Source organism: Coptis chinensis, chromosome 2 (genome assembly GCF_015680905.1).
Source record: "Coptis chinensis isolate HL-2020 chromosome 2, ASM1568090v1, whole genome shotgun sequence".
In the NCBI taxonomy this organism is placed as follows: Eukaryota; Viridiplantae; Streptophyta; class Magnoliopsida; order Ranunculales; family Ranunculaceae; genus Coptis; species Coptis chinensis.
Window position 1 is genome coordinate 27,840,999 of NC_141457.1, and position 22,411 is coordinate 27,863,409.

The 22,411-nt window shown below is 36.0% G+C and overlaps 1 long non-coding RNA gene across 1 annotated transcript; it reads left to right on the top strand.

Moving 5' to 3' along the window:
* Positions 1-4,091: 4,091 nt before the first annotated feature.
* Positions 4,092-4,569, top strand: LOC147515616 (uncharacterized). The gene is made up of 2 exons (XR_015213475.1): positions 4,092-4,178; positions 4,343-4,569. It is a non-coding gene; the product is annotated as an uncharacterized LOC147515616 (long non-coding RNA).
* Positions 4,570-22,411: the final 17,842 nt, after the last annotated feature.

A 22,411-nucleotide genomic window follows, 5' to 3' on the forward strand; every position in this document is an offset into this window, starting at 1 on the left:
AGGCATACAACGTTGTTTGCATTCGCGTCTGTGAACAAAAATTCCATCCGCAAAATGAGCACAACACTCTTTTCTATGCAGATCGATTTACTGATCAGTGAATTGTCATCACATAAGAAATTTCGTATGATGAAAGTAATTGTCTTGTAGAAGTGGAGGCAAAGTTGTGCATTTGCTTCGATTTTGATTATGGTAGTAAAAGCAATAAAATGAGGTATTTGAGTTCTGTTTTCCCAAAAAGTTGTGCGGTTTGATTGAACACTCAAGACATTAGTTTTCTACTTTGGCGAGCTCCAAATGGGATGAAGAGTGGTTGGGTCATGCATGAATTCCGCCTTGAGAATCTGCATATGCCTCCTAAGGTATGATTTTCCGTTGTTTCTTTTCCGTTTTGTATGTATACATCAAACACTACACAAGAGATACTAAGCCGCGCGGTGTGCTATGTTTGTAAATGCACATTGGGATCTTGCTTTTCTACTTTCTAATATGAATGTATACAGCGGGGGAAGAGTGGGTGCTATGTAGAGTCTTTCACAAAGGCAAGGAAGACTGAGCTCGAAAAAGTGTCTAAAATATGACACCGGCGATGCAATAATAGGTACCTCTTCTCCAAATTATTCTTCGTCTCCTCATGCGGACAAAGTGATGCCACCGGATCTCGGAGATCAACCCAAATCCCACAATGCTTATATCGTATTTTTTGTTTTATATCCTTAAAAGGATGTTGCCCATTACCCTTAATTAACTAGTCACATTTGTTAAGGTCAGATCAAACCTTCGCCTGGATTGAAGCCAAGTAATAAGAAAAGTTGAATAAAGACGTATGGGAACATCTTCAGTGCATTCCTGTTAAATTGGCACTCGGGCCAATATTACGAAAGAATGCAATCCTAAGCACATTTTCCTCCATACCAGGGTCCCATTAATAACATTAATATAGGTCTTAAATGCTGATGATGCCAAAGAACTGACTGAAATTATTATGGGTTTATGAATGTAGGACAGAGAGAGAGACAACAGTGTATTGAGAATTGTGACTAAATTCTGTTATATTACAAATTGGGAGAGAGTCACTGACGCGTAATACATTACATGAGAAGAAAGAAGTAGTAGCAAAGCAGCAGGGAAATAGAAGCGGGCAAACAGGGGGTTGAGCACTCCAAAGCAGACGCAAATGAGGTGGTAGCGGTGGAAGAAAGCTTCTTGCGGCGGTCGGTTTGGGCATCTTTGGTGGCGGCAGCTTTTAACAAGGGAGCGGGGAGTCCCTAACATTCCTAAAGTTTCTAAGTTCAGTAGCTTGAAATCCCTTCAGGTAAGATATGCCCCCTCTAAACCTCTGATATTGATGTGCAGATAAAAAACAGTTATTTCAAAAGCACCGACAAGCAAAACTCGTACCTAGCTATCTCAAAATGCTATTAGGTATTTGCAAAGATCATTACCGGTCGACAATTACATAATGTTTAGAGCACGACGCTCTGTAAAAAATGATCGCCACCACGATCCGCGACCGATGAAACTTTTATCAATATAGGCTGCTTATTAGCATTTCCTAACACGGGGCGGATCAAACATTAGCCCCACCATCCCCATTCCCCACTAAAAAGCTAGTTAGAAAGCCATGTGGTTTTGTGCAGCTTTTGTACAAAAGCATGTTATTACAACTTCCGGGCAACCCTTTGTTCTTGATACACAAAGTAATGGACTACTTGAGTATAGAACAGTGTCTCTGATGTATATGTTTTCTGTAGAAGGTGAGAATGATGGGAACCTAGGGCTTCCGGACGTGTTTTCCGGCGAGGGTTGCGGAATGGACGATGGATGTTGAATATTACAATTGCAAGGAGTATCCACGACGTAATTATGCCTTGCATTATAATGTTCGTGGGTCATTGGCATTACCAGTCTTTGAACCATAAAAAAAGTCATGTCTTGGTGTTGTTGAGCTTATAATGATGTCGCAGAAGACAAACTTCGGTCCTGAGGTTGATAAAGTCTGTAAAGCTCTTGAGGTTGGTTTTACTCTATCTATCTATTTTACTAGTGTTTCAGTGTGTTCATCTGGAGAATGCAGAATTTATTTTATCCGATGATTGTTTCTTGCTCTGGCATTGCGCATTACTTTTGAGTGACCCAAGTTCAGTTCTTTCAGTTGTGTAAATCAAGAGTTCTGAATTGTTGGATCACCCAAGCTTTGAGGTTAGATGCCATTGTATTCTAAATACTTATTTTCCTCTCTCGCTATCTACTACTGGTATATATGCATTAAAAGCAGATCTGCAATGGTGTCGTCAAAATGCCCTTTGTGGAAATCTTTCAAATATTGACCATGGTATGCGAGACCCATAAATTAGCTTTAGCTCAAACCTGGGTTCCATGCAAGCATCGCAGGGTTTTAGCCGACGGTGGTGGTGGTGTGAAGAAGAGCTGCAGAAGCTTTGATGGAAGCTGTATGGGGCAAGTTTGCATGTGAACAACTGATGTAGCATTCTATGTAGTAGATGCTGACATGTGGGGTTTTGGCGACGCCTGGTCAGAGCATCACTTACAGAAGGGGCAGGGGGTTGGTGGGAGGGCATTTTCATCAAAAAGCTCGTGTTTTACAGGAGAGACTTTCTAGAGTCCCTCAAAGGGAGCAAATTGAAGGCGGTTTACGGATCTGCCAGGTCCTTCAACCGGCCCCTTTTTCTTGTTAGGCTTGTACTAATGAGTGGCAGTTCCTTCTCGTACTCGTGAATGTCTATCCCGTCTAGAGCTTGGCTAGACACGGACTAGACTTAGCTCTTGCTTGTGATGTACCTTGAATACCTAGGAGCCCGTATCCAAGCTCCGTGGCTAGTCAAGTTTCTAGGAGTAGGGGAGACCACACCGGACATGATGTTCGGTAAAACTTCCAAAGTAGAATTCCCGTCCCATGTCAAGTATGTCGACGGGGGCGGAATTCTATTGAAAAGGGGACCAGAAAGAATGTGAGTGACATTCATGTTCGTGTGCTTACCTCTTTGGGCTAATCTACCCCCGACCTTTGCCTCGAGGCGGAGCAGGTCTTACGTTCGATCACGCCATATGGGAGAAACGGACTATCATGATTGTGTCGACCAGGCCAGATCATGACATTGGGGACCATTATGGGCGGGAGTAGGATACTCTACTCTGGGTGGAAAGAAAGATGGAGGGCTTGCTGCCCGTGGTGCTGCTGGTGCGACTTGACTGTTCCGAGTGGTGATTCTCCGGTATTCAATCAAGAAGCAATAGAGGAAGAGCCCAGGGAGTCCTATCTTACTTCTTCGACGGTGGAAGAATCCTTCTTAGTTGTTTTTCCTTTCCCAACTAAACAGTGATCGATATCGTGCCCTTGTCTACAACATCTAGAACAATAGCAAGGCATATTTTAGATAATAGCTTCTTGCCAAAACCCTTCTATCCCCATTCCTAGCCACACCGTCCTCAGATGATCCCCAAAGCTACCTAACCCGATAAGTTTCCCTTCATCAAACCCTCTAGTATCCTTTGAGAGTTCTTTATAAGTGATTCTGGGGAAGTTGAATTTCAGTTCTGGCGTTGACATGCTAAACAACCCATCTTTCTTGGTGGAAATTATTTCTTTGATGTATCGATGTCCAATCCAATAAAATATGGTAAATTAATAGTAACAGCTGCCTGTTCTTTGAAAGTAATATCTCAAGTGTCTAAGGGTTGAATACTATGTATGCTGGTCTTCTGGTACAATTTAAGGAAGAATGATCTAGGAAAATGCACTTTTATCCACTCTGGGAAAAAATCTTACGGATTTACCTACTATGCCTTGCTCTTTTTTGAGAATATGTCTAAGTTATTGTGATTTTTAAGTTCAGTACAAACAAACCCTAGCACAGAATGCTTGATACATGACGAAAATGCATTACCAGACGCGTCCATCGGCCCGATCGGCCTTTGCATTTTGTCATCATCACTTACCATAATTTACCGGGTATCAAGCATTGCTCTTTAATTAAGTGTAATGCACTGTTTTGTGGACCATATTATATTCAACTTGGGTTTCTGCCAAGAGATATTACAAAGTAGGTAGCTCCATTATGTGATGCTGCTTTTTTTTGTTTCTCTGTGTATATATATCTAAAAGTAGTACTTGCAGCTGCTTTGGAAGGAAGCAACAACAAAGTACAACTGATAATGTATGTCTCACAGGCATGTCCTATATCCAATGGGACTCCAGTTTGACCACATAAAAATATTTCCCATGCATTGATTACTTGCATTTTTGCTTCAATCTTCTTTTAATTTGGATAATTATACTTACTAATGTCACTTTTCTTTTCCAATTTGTTGTTTGTATCAGATTGGCAGATTGGTTGGCGGTATATTGATAAAGAAAACTTGGGTGGATGTTGTTCGAATCGGCAGATTATGGGAATTTGGCCAAAATCTTATTTTTTGAAGAACTAATATTATTTAGTTGATGGCTTTGAAAATTTTGTAATTCAGTATATTGGAAGAGACTAATTGTATGGATGCTCAAATAATGATTTTGGATGATCTTAATTAATGAAATATATTTTGCTATAATTTATTGTGAATGAATACATCTGATCGGTGTTTTTAGTTTAATCATAAATTGTATTGGGCAGGTTTATATAAATTGAAATGATTCAAAATAATGCGTAATACCTATTATATATATGAGTAAACCCATTTGCAATGCCGAGCTCGTTGTAAAAGAATTAGGGTGCTGCATATGTGTTTAAACAATTACCAACACATACATTTGGTGCGACTAAAACCACTAGCAGGGGTAGCTAAAACACACTTTTTGGCAACGCCTTGGTGCGACTAATGGTTTAAACCTTTTGCGACAAAGACCTAGGGGGCAGCTAAAAACATACTTTTTGGCAACATGCTTTGGCAACTAATGGTTTAAACCTTTTGTGACAAAGACCAGAGCTAATGCTTTGCTTCTTTTGTGACCTTGGTGCAACTAAAAGTAACCCTTTTGCAACGCTAGTAGGTGCAACTAAAAAGAACATTTTGCAACGCCAATCGCTGCAAATAGTTTAAATATTTTTTAAAATCATTTTAGTTTGGCAAAATACTTTAGCAACACTAATAAAGTAATAGCAATGGGACAAAGGCGTTGCAATAACCTTCAAGCTTTTATGATGCCAATTGTTAAGCGTCTTCATTTAGCTTTGTGACCCAATTTTTTTTGCTTTTTGTGACCACATTTGGCGTTGCCATTGATCATTGGCAGCTCTTTTTCGTACTTGTAGCGACACCAGATGGCGTTGCAATTGAGCCTTTCTGTTGTAGTGGTAGTACCTTTTTATTATCTGAACAACCAAATATTTTCAACTGAGAAGCTGCAGGTGCTAAGATATTCTCATCTGAAAGTGCAAAAACCATATACTGGACATAAAACTCAAACAAAAAACCCATCAGAAGATAAAATATCCAAGAATATATAAACTAATTGGTTAATATATTGAAATTCAATAATATTACTCAAGACACATTGAATGGTTTTCAGTTAATGCATATGCAATATTGCAATCAAACAATATCACTGCTTCAAAAATCTAGTATGTATGCACTTGAGAGATTGAAAAAGTTTTAAGAGAGTAACAACTATTTTTCTATGGATATATGCTCAAGGAATCCATACAAACTAAAGAAACTAAGGTCTAATTTCTGTATTGAAGCTCCTCACTTTAACAACACTAAATAGCAAATATAGTGCCCAAAGAACATTGTGCTTGACTATTAATGCAATAAAACATCAACTGGCATATACATAGTTGTAAATTTGAAAATGTCCTCAACACTCTTATAATATATAATATGAAAATTCAAGGAAATTAAAAACTTGGGCATTACCTAATGTCTATTATTCCAATACACACTCCATCCAACAATTAAAACATCATCGTCAGCACCACCATGAACAGAAGGCAACTTCAACAAATTGAAAGTCACAAATATCATCACTTTGGAATGGTTACCTTTGATTTAGAGAGTCGAATCCAATGAATTGAAGATAGAGCTACATTTTAATAGTCATAGAATGGTACATTTTAATAGTCGAATCCTATCAAAAACTTGAGGTGCAGAGTCAACAAATCCACATTTGGAGTACATGTTGATGATGATGTTTGACAACAAAGTGTCTACCTATAAACTTTCCTATAAAACCCGACCATGTAAGACCTTCCCCTCCCAGACTATCTTATCTACATCACATTTTTGTAAGAGAGCCTGCAAGTTCACTACATTGATATTGCATACCATAACTCCTGGAAATTTTGGGTACTATGTTCCAAATTCAGTAGCAGTAGTCGCAGAGAAACCCCGAAACTGAGAGCCAAATTTGCAATAAACTTTCCAATAGTTAATAATATAAGAGATGATCTTCATAAGAGATGTAGAGAGTAAGTAGTCTTCGTTCAGAATGTATAACTTAACAACATAGTTATTAGTTATAGCCAATGCAGTAACTTTATTTTATTATTTAAACTCTTGAGGTCAACTTACAAAGTTCCTTTGTCGAGACAGTATCATCCAGATTTCTTTGAAATATCTTCAGGCTATTGAGGATTACTTTCTTCCTTCTTTGACATGACTTGTTGTATGCCTTCTTGATAACCATGTATAAAGCTCTTGAGAGCATCCCTATAGGCAGAAGCTCTCGTCATGTACACCCGCTACAAAGCTGGCCTTAGAGTCTCTATTCCCCCTCTGGTAGCCACCGCTGTTTTCATCACCCATTTAAAGGATAATGTAAGAGCTACTCAAAGTACATTGTTGGACAAAAAGAAAAATACTCCTTTCCATTTCTAAGCAAAATAAACAAAACAACGATATACAGACAAACAAAAATTGAATTTGGGACACATATAAACTTCTTTACCAAAAACATAAAGCAAGAACACAAATCCAGACAACTCCAAAGATCACAGATTGCTGCGGAGTGAGGACTACATGGGGAACTAATGAAGACCATTTTCCTTTTCCATTTTCAAGTCCAGGAGTTGTGTAATATGGCAATGCAAGAGTTTAAGATGAAAATAGCAGATTCCCCCAAGTCAAATATAGATTAACATTTCAATAGGAAGAGAACTTCAGTATAGACAAATACCTCGATTCTGTTCAATGCTCAAATGGATTATGCCTCGAGGCGCGGCTGGAAGCCTCATGAACAAAAATGCATCAAGGTTATGGCCTATAGCCCTATACGCGAGGTGAATAGGCTTACGCTTCACGCTAATGACGCGCACATTTTGGTGCCTAAGCTTAGTAAAGTCCATTATGTTTCTTTTTTATTTTTGTCAAAGTATTATCCTTTTACGTTTGCTAATAACATATAACTACCCCTTGTACAAATATATCATGATGCCTTAAATCTGTAATAAGTCACATGAGTATTTAAGGCCTACGACCACAATAAGTTTCATTGTTCCTTTAAATTTTAGAGTGATGTACTTATGTTGCAATATTTTCAAGCTTTCTTATGTGAGATTGAATGTTATTCACAGGGTAAAACTATAGAATTCATATGATATAATATTTCTTATTTTTCTTAATTTAATTAACTATATTTTTTTTAGAAATTCTACAAACTATTTTAGATTAAGACGTACACCTTGCAAACCTCTGAGGCTCGCCTCGAGCCTTAATGAGGCCTTCTGGCTCGAGGCTTAAGGGAGTTTTTTCAAACATTGATGTCCTTATGGAAAATTATTCTTCAAAAAATTAAAAAAAAAAAAAAAAAAAACTTTGCCTAAAGTTAAATTAGTGATCATCCAGTGCTTAATCTGCAGTTACTGAGATGGCAAGCTAATTATAAGAAAAAATGGAAGGGGGAGCGGGTTGAAAGGAACATAATAATTTCCTTCACATGAAAAGATAGAAAAACTTGTGATGTGGGAAATTAAAGATTAAAAAAAAATGCTTACTTGATTGAACTGCCTGGAACGGCATTGGTATGTTCTTCTTCGTTGTGATTAGGGGTTTAAATCTTTAGTTTTTTATTCGTTCCCATTGAAATCAGATACACAAACTGTTGAAAAGAAAAAAAAAAAACTGAATAGAAATTGGTAAAAGAATCACAAAAACAAAAAAAAAAACATTAAAATGAAAAGGAGAAGACCATACCTAAAGTATAAGAAAATTAGGGATAGCAAGAGTGGGGGTGAGGACTCTTCAATTTTGGAGATTAAGATTTATTTGTTTTTTTTTTTCTTTTTCGGGGGTTTGGGGTTTCAATATGTAGGTTTTTTTGGTTCTTTTCCAAAAAATTTGGTGTTTTCCATCTGATAATTTCAAAATTGGGCGAAATTACTTATAATATTTCATTGGATAGTTTCGAAATCGGCCGAAATTCCATGTGATGGGGAGGTGATCATAATTTGATAATAGACGAAAGAGAATTAAACAAATGCAAGGAGGTGTTTCTAATAATTAGGACCTCCTTTTTTTTAGGAACCACTAATATTGCTTGGGTTTGAAAATAGAGCGATATGGTGAGGAGAGAGAATATGTGTGAGCTTATATATAAGCTATATAAGCTCACACATATTCTCTCTCCTCACCATATCGCTTGATATATATATATATATCGGGTCGGCTACGTCGACATACTATCTTGACATACCCAGCTAACCGTAAGATATTGTGGAATCTGACGTCCAGATATACTTCTAACAAATCAAACAAATTAAAGAGGCAAAAACGACAATTTCTTTTCACAAAAGAAAAATTCTTTTCTTCTTCTTCTCCATTCACGTGGCCCCAAAATAAATTCGGTTGGTTGTACTCAAAAAACAAAAAGACAAAAATTTGTTCTTCTTTTTCCTATTTCTACTTTGTAATAACAATCAATATCGATGATGAAGATGTTTTGCATGGAGGAGATGAAGATCATATGGAAGACAAAAGAATGAAAAGTAGGATTGTCGAAGTCACTGCTTCTATTTTCTGGAGAATCCATTTGAAGGACGATCGAATTCGAAGTTGTGCAAATGCTCATGGTATCTGTCTTACACTCTTACTACAAGAGGGTAAGCGGGAATAAAATAGATGGGGCACATTTTATCCAGATACATCATTCCAGTACCAATCAAGAAGCTAATTTGTTTCATGACTCATAATGATTAGAGTCATTGTCCCCAACCACTAAAACACTACCAGCACAAAATTAATTGCATCCAAATAAACCATATAATCTTTTAGTGTATTCTGCTTCTTTGAAATAACATTGGACTGTAGAAGTTTTTAGACAAATAATTAGTAATCCTGAGGGAAGGAGGTCCTAAACTATTCCCATGCACTCCTTTGTTAATGCCTCAACCTCCTAAGTATTAGCATGTGCAACAACAATGGAAACAGTATAGGAATAAACCCAAGTACTATAATACAATCAATGTCTCACGACGCCTACTGAACTCCCACAGTCCCACTGCTTCAAGAGCTCGTCACACGTTGCAAGCAATATATGACGATATATACTCAATGAAAAAAATGGATTACAAAAAGGAGTAACGTCCTCATCCTTTGCATAAGCTTTAATGGCTGCGACCAGTTTTATGACTAAGCCACTGAACCCCCTTTCTGTTTTTGCCAATCACTACAGTGATGATTAATTTCTGACCTCCCTTACAATGATTTCCGACACCACAAATGTACCACTTTTGACCTATACTTGTAAGCCTAATTGCGTAGTTTCAGAGGACAGGGCCTCATTCAAGGGTGGCTTTATGCATTTGTCAAATCCAATTCCATCCACCTTGGAGTACTTAAAGAACGTAGATGGGGTTTTTCTTTTAAGGAAGAAAACCCAAAACGCAACGTGAAAAGAAAAGTTTTGTGAAAAGAAATTGTCGTTCTTGCCCCCATTTAATTTGTTTTATTTGTTAGAAGTATATCTAGACGTCAGATTCCCAAGATCTGACAGTTGGCTGGGTATGTCAAGATAGTATGTTAGAATAGTATGTCAACGTAGCCGGCCCGTATATATATATACTAAAACTTTTTATTGATGGGAAATAATGGTGGCTACAATACTAGAACTATTCTAAACTAAAGAAAGTAAACCTAATTAAAACTAAATTAAACTAATTATTAACTAAGGAGGGGAAGCAAGGAACTTTTAGTGTTTATCATTAACCCTCTTTATATAGGAGAGGGTTAGGGTTACATTTTCATGCATGGGCCAAAAATGGGGACTTTGGGCCTCTAATGTGAGCCCAAAGTCCATAAGGTTAAGTCTAAAGAGGCCTTAGCTGTTGGAAATTATTTTTGTACCCTTTTCGTCTACTTTTATAGCTCTATTTGGGGCAAGGCCAAGTCCATTGGAAAGCTGATTCCGAGCCGGTCGTTTTAAAATAAAGTAGGCCCAGTTTTAAGGTCCAAGTATAAAGATACATCCTATTGAAGTTCTATTGACTTTTACGTCATTTTTCTACCCGTATTAACTTTGACTTCCCAGCTATGATTGGGCTTGAAAAATGCTTTTTTTCGTGAATCTTGGGCTTTAAACGTAGAACTTCCTCAGCAATCATCTTGACACGTTTTCCATGCAAAAGTAGTGCCTTTAGTCACCTAATCAACTTTAAGTCCTGAAATGTACAAAAACACGTTAACAGTACTAACTCTTATTTATTATAAACATAATTGGCCTAAGTAGAATACTATTAAGGGGTTTAAACTACACTTTTGGGTGCTTATCACATATGGTCAATGAAATTGCACTCCGCAAAATGAGATTAATATAATTAATAATAAATCACACATTTGTGATCTTAGTTTTTCTCTCATCCTTGCTTTAGGACAAACAAGATGCTATTTGGGGGTAGTGATCAACTCCCAAATGTGCGTTTTATTACCCTTACATTACTGTATTACAGCCCTTCTTACATATAATGAAAAGACAACTCATAACTTTTATTGTCTTTTTTAGGTTATAGAGCAATACACACCACTTATCATAAAAGCTGCGTCTTAGCACCCAAAGGAGCCTTATTTACGCTTATTATGAAGACTCGAAGCTACTATGAAAAATTGCTGAAAAAGTAAAAGTCAAAGTCAAAGGTCAAAGACTCAAAACTAGGGAGCTGAAAGTCAAGTCCTTAACTCAGAAGAGCAGAGATAGATGTCCTTGATACAAAAGAAGGCTTTTTCTAAAACCTAGCTTGATCAAGAAGAAAGGATGAAGCAAAAGGAAAAAGCAAAAAGCAAAAAGCAAAAAGCAATATGTGAGGTGTTCATTTGTATAAAGTAGGGGTATAAGAACTAAAAGTTAGGGAGACAGAATGCACCTAGACTTATTCTAGTGTCATGTTGGATTTATTTTCTAGTCATTTTTCATTCAAGTCATTTACTTTTTGTTCTTCATTTTCAATCTTGTTATTTACTTTTTGTTCTTCAATCAATCAATCATTTCTTCTTTGTTGTTCTTGCTTTTAATCAATCATTTCATTTCTTTCAAGTATGTGTTTCTAACCATTTAAACAACTTAAGTTTTCAAGATATTTAATACAAATGGATTTAACCAATACAAGTCCTAAGCTAAGAAACCTAACTTTCCTTCTTCTTAACTCCCATTCATCCAAGCTCTAAACAATTTATGGTGAACCTCACTTCAAAACACTTTGAAACTCCCAATACTAAAACTTCAAGTAGCAAAAGTATATAACCACAGGACGGGCAAGACAGGATTTGCTGATATTGGAGAACAATTGGTGAGTACATTGTCTATCTCGACATTTATATACATACATGTAGGAACTTTGTTAATTTGTTTTGGTATGATAAACCTCCAACCAAGAGTTTGGAAGACATGCATTGTATTAACCCTGTCGTTTGCATGATTATTTTGTAACCACAAAAAAATAAGTTGGGACCAGCCTTTAATGGAAAAAATTGAAGGCCTTCAATATGGAAAATAACTTACTCAAAAAAAGGAAAATATATTGAAGTTGCTACGGAAAGAGTCGTTGAAAAGATTGTAAGTTTTCTAATTGTTTATTATTTATGTTTTAATGTTAGACATGAATGTTTGTTGTGATTTGAATTTGCTAAATCCTTGTTTACTTCAAAACTTAATTGAAGGATGTGCTGACTAAGGAAGTGGAGGAGGGAAATGTAGTTATTGAAGGAACTAAGGACATATTAACTCTAGCATTGGGCACACCTGAGCAGTTGGAAAAGAGATCACCCCCACCACATATTTCCACGTTAACAAACGTGGCTCAAAGGAACATGTTACGAAGTTGGAATTAACAATTCAAGAGCAATGGGACTAAAACTACCGCCTTCAGGAAGCCGTTAGGTTGTTGTTGGATAGAGTCAGAAGGTTGGAGGACAAAGATAATTCCTTACCATCTAAAAAAATCTCTTCAAACAGCAATACAAGTGTCAATATTACACTCATCTGGTAAACATCAATTTGGTAGACTAGTGAAAAATGTTCAGCAAGTAAGTTACTACCGTGAATGTTTCTTTTATTTATTTTTTATTAGTAACCTGCCATTTATTTTTGCATCCCTCATTGTTGCATCTAGTGTTTGTGTAACAACAGCTTGACCCAACCATTTTACGCATTTCGACCTTCTAACTACAAATTTTATTTTTCTGACTAATAGTTGAAAAAAAATGGGAAGGTAGCCCAACCTCCATCAAAGCCCAAAGTAGATCATGGTAACAAAGAAAATAAGAAAACACAAGAAGGTCAAACACCATTTTCGAGGCAAACATCTGGTCTAGGACAGGCAAGTAGCATTTTACACGTGATGTATATAATTTTAATAATATTGCGTGGTTCTAAGATTTATACTTCAATTGTAGGGCTTAGAGTGTAATTTGGCTCAATCTGATCGTGTGAACAAGGCAAGTAAAAAAACATGGGGTCAAACACCATTTCAGGGTCCAACATCTGGTTTAGGAGAGGTAAGTAGTATTTTACACGTTATATATATAATTTTAAAATGGTTCTAAGATTTATACTTCAATTATAGGGCTTAAAGTGTAATTTGTCTCAATTTGATCATGTGAACAAGGCAAATAAAAAAACACGGGGTCAACCATTTGGTCTAGGGGAGGTAAATTGTAGTTTACATGTAATATGTTATTAAAATATAATGTCATGTGCTTATTATGATACTTAGACATTTATATAGGAAAAAGAATGTTATTTGGCTGTGGTTGGCCGATCAAATATTGTTGCTGAAGGCTTGGTATACGAGGGAAATAAACGAAAAGAAATTCACGGTTACCCTTTGGGACTCAATAATGTTCGTGTTGCAGTTGTATCGCTTGTTTCCAAAGAAGCTGGCCATCTTGCTCTTCCTATACCACTAAATGAGGAGCTTAGATATGTCGCAGATACTCTTGGCACACAGGTTCTTTGGCCAAAAGACCATGTCTATTATAAAGACGACATTGAGGTAAATAACGAATTTTTTTTTAAGTGGAAATTTTATTGATAATGATAACGAATTTTACAAATAATTAGGACAAGCGTGCAACAAGTTGCACCGCAAGTCCTTTTTGAATAGCAAATTCTATCCTTCTAAAAACAAACTCGTTAGAACCAACTGTCATAACGTTACTGTCTATAACTTTTTGAAGTCTCTTGAGGAGCTTAATAGACTGTTGTTCTAAGAAAGTGAAAGTGTCGAAACTAAATGGAATGAAATAATGCTGGTTAGCCCTGCAAACTTCCTCATGCTTCTCCATCTTCCATGTCGCTACTCTCTTCGCTGCTTCTCCCATCTCAAAGTCACCATTCCCCAACCCTACCAATGGAGAGACTCTAGTTACATCAACACATGCATGTTTTCCCTCAGACCAGCTGTAAATCAAGACATCCGTAGGCCGAAGTGTCGATCTGCCATCATTCAAATCAATGAGAAAGTTAACAGGAGCTTCTTTCTTCACTTGTTCTCTAGCCCTCCAAAATGCATCACACAAAATGTCTCTAACATGATCATGTCGGTATTTAAAACCCAGAAAATGTCTACAATGTGCTGCATGGTCTCTATAAACATCAAATCTACTCTTTTTGCATACAGGACAAAGGCCACCATCAGAGTACAGAGGAATCATAAGACGGTATCGGAGAATGGCACGATACTCCACTTGTGACATACGCTGTCCAAGTTCCTCCATCAGAATAACAAGTATAAAATCTTTTGCATGTTCTAACTACAAGCATCCCATGACTACTTTCTGGCGAGCAGATAACTCAAACTTCCTCTTAAGACTAACAACAATCTTATCGTAGAAAACTTCCACCAATTTTTATTTTTTATTTTTTTTGAAACAGTTTGGGGTTAGGCAAACGCCAACCTGTATTAGAAAGATCAAACTCTTTGGTACATCATTCATCTAGCATCCTCCTCCACTATAACAATTAACTCATGGCTTAGGGGAGGAAGGTTATAAGAGGTTCCAAGACTTATCGAAGGATTTATATTATCCATTACATTACTAGTTTTAGCCAGCCAATTAGCTACTCTATTCATCTCCCTATAGACATGGGACACAACAACAAACTCAAACAGCCTCATGCTCTTCCTGATCGACTGTACCAAGTCCATGCAGTACCAAGGGCATCCCTCTATTCTGTTTATCACATTAACTGCCCGCAAAGAATTAGACTCCACCATAATCCTTTTACAGTTCATATATCCTGTTGCAAGTAGACCTACCTCTATGCCTTTTAGCTCCTGAATGAGCACCGATCTAAGGTTTGTGTTTCCTATATATATGATCAGAGGAGTACCCTCATGGTTTCTCAACACTCCTCTATATCCAGCGATTGTTGTGGTAACCGATCCATCGAAATTAATCTTGACAGTGTCAACTGGAGGTTTCAACCACTATCCTTATATAGGGTCTATCTGTCTCAACATAATATCAATCCTAAGAGCATACATCATGTTCCTGGTGGCAGGGGCTTCATCAATTTCCTTTATTACTCTCTGTAGATAAGTTCGCATTCTCTCAATTATGTCCCTACAAAGCACAACAGCGTTATGAGATTTGTTCTTGAATTTCTTGCTATTTCTTTCGTTCCAAATCCCATAGATAGTCGTACATACCATAGTTTAGATAATCTCACTGGAGACCGAGTTTGATCTAGTCATTCTCAGTATAGAGTGCCATTCACAAGTAGCTTTTATATGAAGTTATATGATCGATTTTTGAATTTTGCTTCTCTTTTAACAAATGGTTATTATGAATTTTTAATTTAGTGAAGTAAAAATCAAACTAGTGATAGTCATAATAAAGGTGCAATAGATTCATTTATGGGATTCCTCAATATGGCGCTTCCAAGGGACCAAGGTTCGATACATTTTCCAATAAGAGGAGAATTGTTTGGAGATAATATGGGTAGTTTCATTATGGAGAAAAATGATATAATGGATGTATGTAACATGGGTTGGTTAGATGTTGCTATTTTGGTGGTATACATGAGGTTAGAAGATCTGCAAAATTTCATTATTGGTGTTATCGCAAATCTTAGATATTCAACTTTAGTTTTAGTAATTATGATTGTTTTATTTTTCTTTCTCTAGGATTCTTTATGACAAATTTGTGAGTTGTCGGATTTGTAAACCCTTTATCCTTCACAAGAGCTAATGGGCATGAGAAAACTCAAATTATTGTGGAGATCTTGTAGAATACAAGTGGAAAAAGAGTTGTTCTTATCCCTTACAATCCAGGGTAAGGATATTGTCTGATATTTTTAATACTATCCATGTTTTGTCATTTTCATTGGAATGTATATTATAGCTTTAATGTCTAATTTTTCTTTTTTAACCACACATGCCTGATTTTTTTGTAGTGGAGATTGGGTTTTGATTGCCATTAATTTATCGTGGATGACTTTTAATTAGTTGGATTCGATGCACAATCTACCATCTAATGATATGAATATCTATTTTAACAGGTTTGTCATGAGTGTGTATGTATATGAAATAATTAGATCATTACGTGCTTATCTTTTACTTGCTAATTAGGTTTTACATTGATCTTATTTTGAAGTGCGATCATGAAAATAGAAAAACTTGAAGGGAAAGGAAGTAAAGGTCCAGTGAAGTGGGAGAGTATTATGGTAATAAACAAATTCTTATGCATACATACTGTGTGTTTGGAAAAATATATGCTTATGAATATTTTCCATGTTTGTACTTAGGGCCTGTACCAACCTGGTAGTAAAGAGTGTGGGTATTACGTAATGAAGTTTATGAGAGAAATAATGGAAGCTTGTTCAAATAATTCTTTTGAAAATAAGGTATAAATCGTCATACACTGGCATTCTTTATTTTGTGTTACTTTTCATTATTTAGTTATTATATTAATTTTTGATCTTTCATCGTTGAAGTAGATGGGGTAAGTATTTCAAAAGAGTATTGATAAGGTTCACTATAAATTTTTTAGAACTTGGATTGAATGGGAGTTGGGAAGGAGAAAAGGTAGTACTCTTAGCTTTTATGACTTGTTTTTGTTGACTAAACTTGTATTGAAATAAAACTCAAAGGAAACAAATTGATTGATGAAAGAAAACTTGAATGAAACTTGTTTGATGAATGATTGAAACATAAACTTGAAAGTGATGACTTTGATTAAATGATTGAAACATAAACTTAAAATAAAAAAGGATTAAATTGAAGAACAAAAAGTAAAACAACTTGAATGTAAATGGCTTGAAAAATAAATCCTACACTACTCCTACACGACACTAGAATAAGTTTAGGTGCATTCTCTCCTCCTACTTTTTGGTTATTATACCTTTACTTTTGCAAAAGTCTGATTTGCCCTCTCCCTTTACAATCAAGACACCTCACCATGGATGCTTTATGCTTTTCCTTTTTGCTTTTTCTTTTGCTTTTGCATATCTTCTTGATCAAGTTAGGTATTGAGCAAGTCTTCTTTTGTATCAAGTCCATCGATCTTTAGTCTTTTGAGTTAAGGACATGACTTTCAGTTCTCTGGTTTTGAGTCCTTGACCTTTGACCATTGACTTTAACTTTGACTTTTTTAGCACTTTTTCGTAGTAGCTTCGAGTCTTCATAGTAAGCGTAAATAAGGCTCCTTTTGGTGCTAAGATGCAACTTTCATAATAAGTGATCAGCTCCCAAATGTGCATTTTATTACCTTTAAATTACTGTACTACAGCCCTTCTTAGGTTTAATGAAAAGACAACTCATAGCTTTTATTGCCTTTTTTAGGTTGCAGAGAAATTCGAACCACTTTCATAAAAGTTGCATCTTAGCACCAAAAGGAGCCTTCATCACACTTATTATGAAGACTAGAAGGTGCTATGAAAAAATGTTGAAAAGGTCAAAGTCAAAGGTCAAAGTCAAAGGTCAAACCCTTAACTCAGAAGACCAGAGATGGAGGTCCTTATCTCAAAATATGGCATTCTCCAAAACCTATCTTGATCAAGAAGAAATCAAAAAGCAAAAGGAAAAAAGCAAAAGCATAAAGTAAAGGGTAAGGTGTCTCAAATGTAATGGAGAAGGGCAAATCAGTAAAAAACATAAAGTAGGGGTATATAAACTAAAAGTTAGGGAGAGAGAAGGCATCCATTGCATTTAGGGCCCAAACCACTTGGTTTGTAGGAGTAGAATGCACCTAGAATTAATCTAGTGTCATGTAGGATTTAATTTCTAGTATTTTACATTTTCAAGTCTTTATTTTATTGTTCTTCATTTCTTTCATTTCAATCTTGTTATTTTGCTTTATTTCAATAATCAATCAATCAATCTTTGTTGTTGTTCTTTGTTTCAATACATCATTTCAGTCACTTTCTTTCAATGTTTTGAAATATTTCCATCTTAAACAACTTAAATTTTCATATTATTCGTTAGCTAAAAAACTAAACAAGTTCGAAATTAAGAGTCTACCTTTTTTCTTTTTCAACTCCCATATTCAAACTCTAAACAATTTAGGATGAACCACATTCAAATCAACTTTGAAGATACTTCTAAATGTACCACGACTTCAAATGGTGTCGCCATTATGGATTGAAGGAGCAAGAGTGCTTGGTTGAGCATCTAAGGAGGAAGCACCATTCTCACCTTTCCATATATATATATATATATATATATATATATATATATATATATATATATATATATATATTTTTTTTTTAAATTTTTTTATTATTATTTTATTTTATTTTTTTTCATTACTGACTTACTTTTTTTGCAAATCAGGGTTTGGGATCAACATACTGGAGAGGAGCTGAATCTAGAGAAGAAAACCGACAGAAGTTCACCAGAACCGGATGGGCAACTGCGAACTAGCCGGCGGCCGACCGCCCAGGCACCTCCACATACGCGTGTCTAGTTTTTTCCAGTTCTAGTTGATTTTTTATATGTAGGTGCACTACGAACTTGAATTTTGTAATAAAGTAGGATAAACCAGTAGAACTTGTTTGTAATAGTTAGAGATAAAAAGAAAACGGAAATTTTTTAGGAAAAATGGTTTTTGATTGGTTTTTTAGGATGAACATGAGTTGAACTTTGTTGAAGTTGTATACTTACCAAGGGATTAGAGTTTTCATTGTCTTGGGAAGTTCGAATGTGTGAGACAAGTCGTGAATCATCGCTCGCACACTATGAATCAACTTGGTAATCAACACTCTAAGTCTATTTAACTCTAGTTAATCTAGATTATCAATATAAACTAGTTAATATATTAGATTAACATAGTATTAGTTTAGTTTTAAGTTTTGGGCCCTCAAAGGCAAAGCTGTTTAATTACTAAAAAACCCTGACTTGTGGGCTTTTTTTTAAGTGGACATTTATTGTAACTTAAAACAGGGTAAAGCTCGAAAGGTTGGGCCTGATTCTCAAATCACGCGCCAACCGACGTCGTCTTCTCCTCAAGCAGTGTGTAAGCACGGCTTGAGAGGTAAATTCCAAACCTCCTCGAAGCCCAAATAAGCGGATACCTTGTGTGTTCAAGCATGCTTATATGATTGTTTGAAATTTAATTTCCATATTGCAATTTACATTCGCGCATAAGGCTGAACCCGAGCCATATAACAATCATTGGGAAGTCATTCCCCAATGTAGGTAAATCGAACGTTGCTTGATTCTTGAAGCCCTAGACCAAAAAAATGAATTAAAATCAATCAACTAGAGCCCAAAGTAGTCACGCTCCTCCAGAAAAGGACAAAAATATAGCCACGAGGATTTAGAGTAATCAGCTACCAGATTATGGTGGACCAACTACCTTCCTTACTCCCCTCCCCCAGATTCATTGTGAGTGAGATTCTTGGTAGCACACCACTTGGTGAAGTGATTGCCTACTCTTCTGAGACGCGTAGTAGATCCATCCTAGTCTCGCTCCCATTTGTTCCTTTGAACAGGGCATAGTAAATTATAGATCATGCAAATATTTTCAAAAAAAAAAAAAAAAAAAGAATTTCTACTGTTTGTGCATCATCATTGATTGAGCATTCATGTCTTATCAATATGCATCACAACCGTCATGAAATTACAATGTAAACCCAGAACCTTGTTCTTTTTGCAGTAGTCCATATCACTGGTTATCTCATTGTCCATCATATACCGAATTCGAGTCTACTACGGGAAATCCTTATGATTATGAACCTCAATTTTCAAACTTCCCTAGTACCCCATACACTCCAGAGTTTTCCAGTTATGCCAACAATTTATGGAGTTCCACCACAAATAGTCAACCACCATTCATGTATCCATATGGTCAGTCAGAGTACGGATTCACCCAAAGGCCATTACCATTCACATCACCATCCATATCAAATTCAAATTCCATTACACCATCCATCATAGACCAACTCTACCAGGAAATGGCCAAGCAAACACTACTAACTCAGCAAGTAGTAACTACCTTATGTTTTCTCCAATCCGAATCAAAATATGCAACATCTGAGACTATTATTCTTCCCACCAGTCCAGAACCCATCTAACAAGAGAAACAAGGTGTTACTAAAACAAATCCAACTTCTAAATCCCATCTTGATACTCATGACCAGTTAAAAACCTATTGTCCTACACCTGACTATCGTGTGGATTCCAAATCTTATTATGATGATTATATGCTCGAAGTCACAGTTTCTTTCACATGCCTTAATGCATCATCACCTATAAATGAGAAAACTCCAGCAAAATAAACTCAAGAGCATGTATTGGACTCAACACACTTGAAAAATGGCATTGAGAAAATTTATGAAGATCTACGTAGAGAGGACAAAGAAAATGAAGTGCTTGGAAAAGAGGGAATACAATCTATGGTGAAAAGTGGATTTCAATTTAGTTGCCCGTTAAAGACCTATCGATGGAACAAATTTGTAACATCCTTACTATTGTAGATAAAAACCACAATCTTGTGGAAGCGCCAAAACTAGATGAAGAATTCTCTGAGTCCTCGAGATCATGTGAAGAACCACCACCTAACCATCACTTTCCCCCCAAATTAACACCTATTGAAATCCAATCTCCATTCATAAAAAATCCACCAATTTCTGAGGACTGCACCATTCATAATTTTATGAACTTTCCCAGTAAAGAGATCATTCATAATTTTCTAAACTTTCCCAGTAAAGAGACTTTGCCCAATATACAAACTCAGGAGTCCAACATTTAATAGTTGAGAAACTTGGTATGTCCTATCCCCATCATCTGAGCCTCATGAAGGACATCTACTACCAACCTCTCACTCTTTTGGACAATTTAACAATGATGGGTTCTTGCATAAGTTTCATTCTGCATCTTACACTCCAAATATATCATTTCATTTTGTTTGGGGGTTTATGCTTTCATATATTTTTCTATAAAGTTCCCCAACTGTTTAGACTATTAGTATATAGTTAACAACATATCATCCATCTCATGCATAGTCTTAGGGAATCTGACTTAAAATGACCCCACTTATAGTCTTAAATACCTGACTATAAAAGATTCATGTTATGTTTTCTCAATGCATTCCATGGGAGTGCATCCTTAAGGTAATCGAACCCTCTTTTTGGAGTGTGTGGTTGTAAGTGTCGGAGCCTTAGTTCACGTATATCTCGCATATTTTTTGTAAAACACCTTTTACTTATCATTTGAGTAAGTGTGATCCCATGGAGCAAGTATAAAAATTTTCTTTTCTTTATTTTACATTTCTTTTTCAAAACAGTTGTTTTTTCCGTTCTGTTAATGTTAGATTCTCGATATGTCAATAGTCATGTGATTTTCGAAAAACAAAACTGGCAATGGATTCCACATAGACCAACCCTTAAAAGTACACAATCTCCATTCTTCTAAAGGCGGTTTGAGGATCAGTTATGTGTTACTAAAGGTCGTCCATATCACCATGCAGTTTCTGTCTCAGCCTAAACCATATAGATACCAATTGTCCGTTGCTTACCAACATATCATCATGTCAACCATCAAATATATTCAGACAAGGACAATGTGCCTACAAAAATCAGAACAGAGCATTGGTTCCCATCCCATTTTAACCAAAACTACCAAAATCCACCAAAGAGACCTAGTTCCACCACCCACTAGTGTGCAATCAGCTATACCCTTCCATTATATCTTGCGCAGTAAACCCCCCAACACACATAACTGAAGCCATAGTCTGACTAGATTGGGTTTAATAAAGAGCCGACACGAAAGTTGCCTAAGATTACCTGTTATTATTTATTTTCAAAAGCTTAGCGTTTAGAATCACAACTTTTTGAGTACGAGTATCTTAAAATATCTCTCCATAGTTTTCAAAACTAGAGGATATAAAAATGAAAATTATAAGCCCTGGAGTAACCAAAATGATACCGGATTCACGAATAATTTTATCTTCTTGTCAAAACCTCTATATGGTTAGAGATATCTTTTGCTTGAGAAAACCAACTAAAAAAAAAAGAAAAAGACGAGGTGTCTCCAAACTAGAATTAAACAAAATAGAGTAACCAAAGTGATACTATTTTCTATTTAATTCTATCTTTTGCCTCCACCTCTCTATGTGCGCTCCTGCATAGTGATAGATATGCTAGGACCCGACGTCATCAAGGAGAAGGATCTTCTAGACGTCGTGACGAGTCATGCACGAATTCTAACTAGGCAACTCCCTAGTGTCCGTATAGATAGATTATTAATTTTAATTGTTGTTCTATTTTTTTTTATTATGATGTTTAATTATATGTTTAATATTATATATGCTTGTTTTATTTATTTTCTTGTGGAATTTGGTATATGAGTAGAAGGTAAAACAGATATATCATGCCAAAATTTTCCATTTTTATTTAATGCATTTCATATAAGTTTTCAAAAATACAAAAACCCAAAAAGATTTCATATTAGAATAATTATCCCTAGTATAATAAATCATGTATTTCTTGTTTTATATCAACCAACCCACGCCCCAAACTTATTTA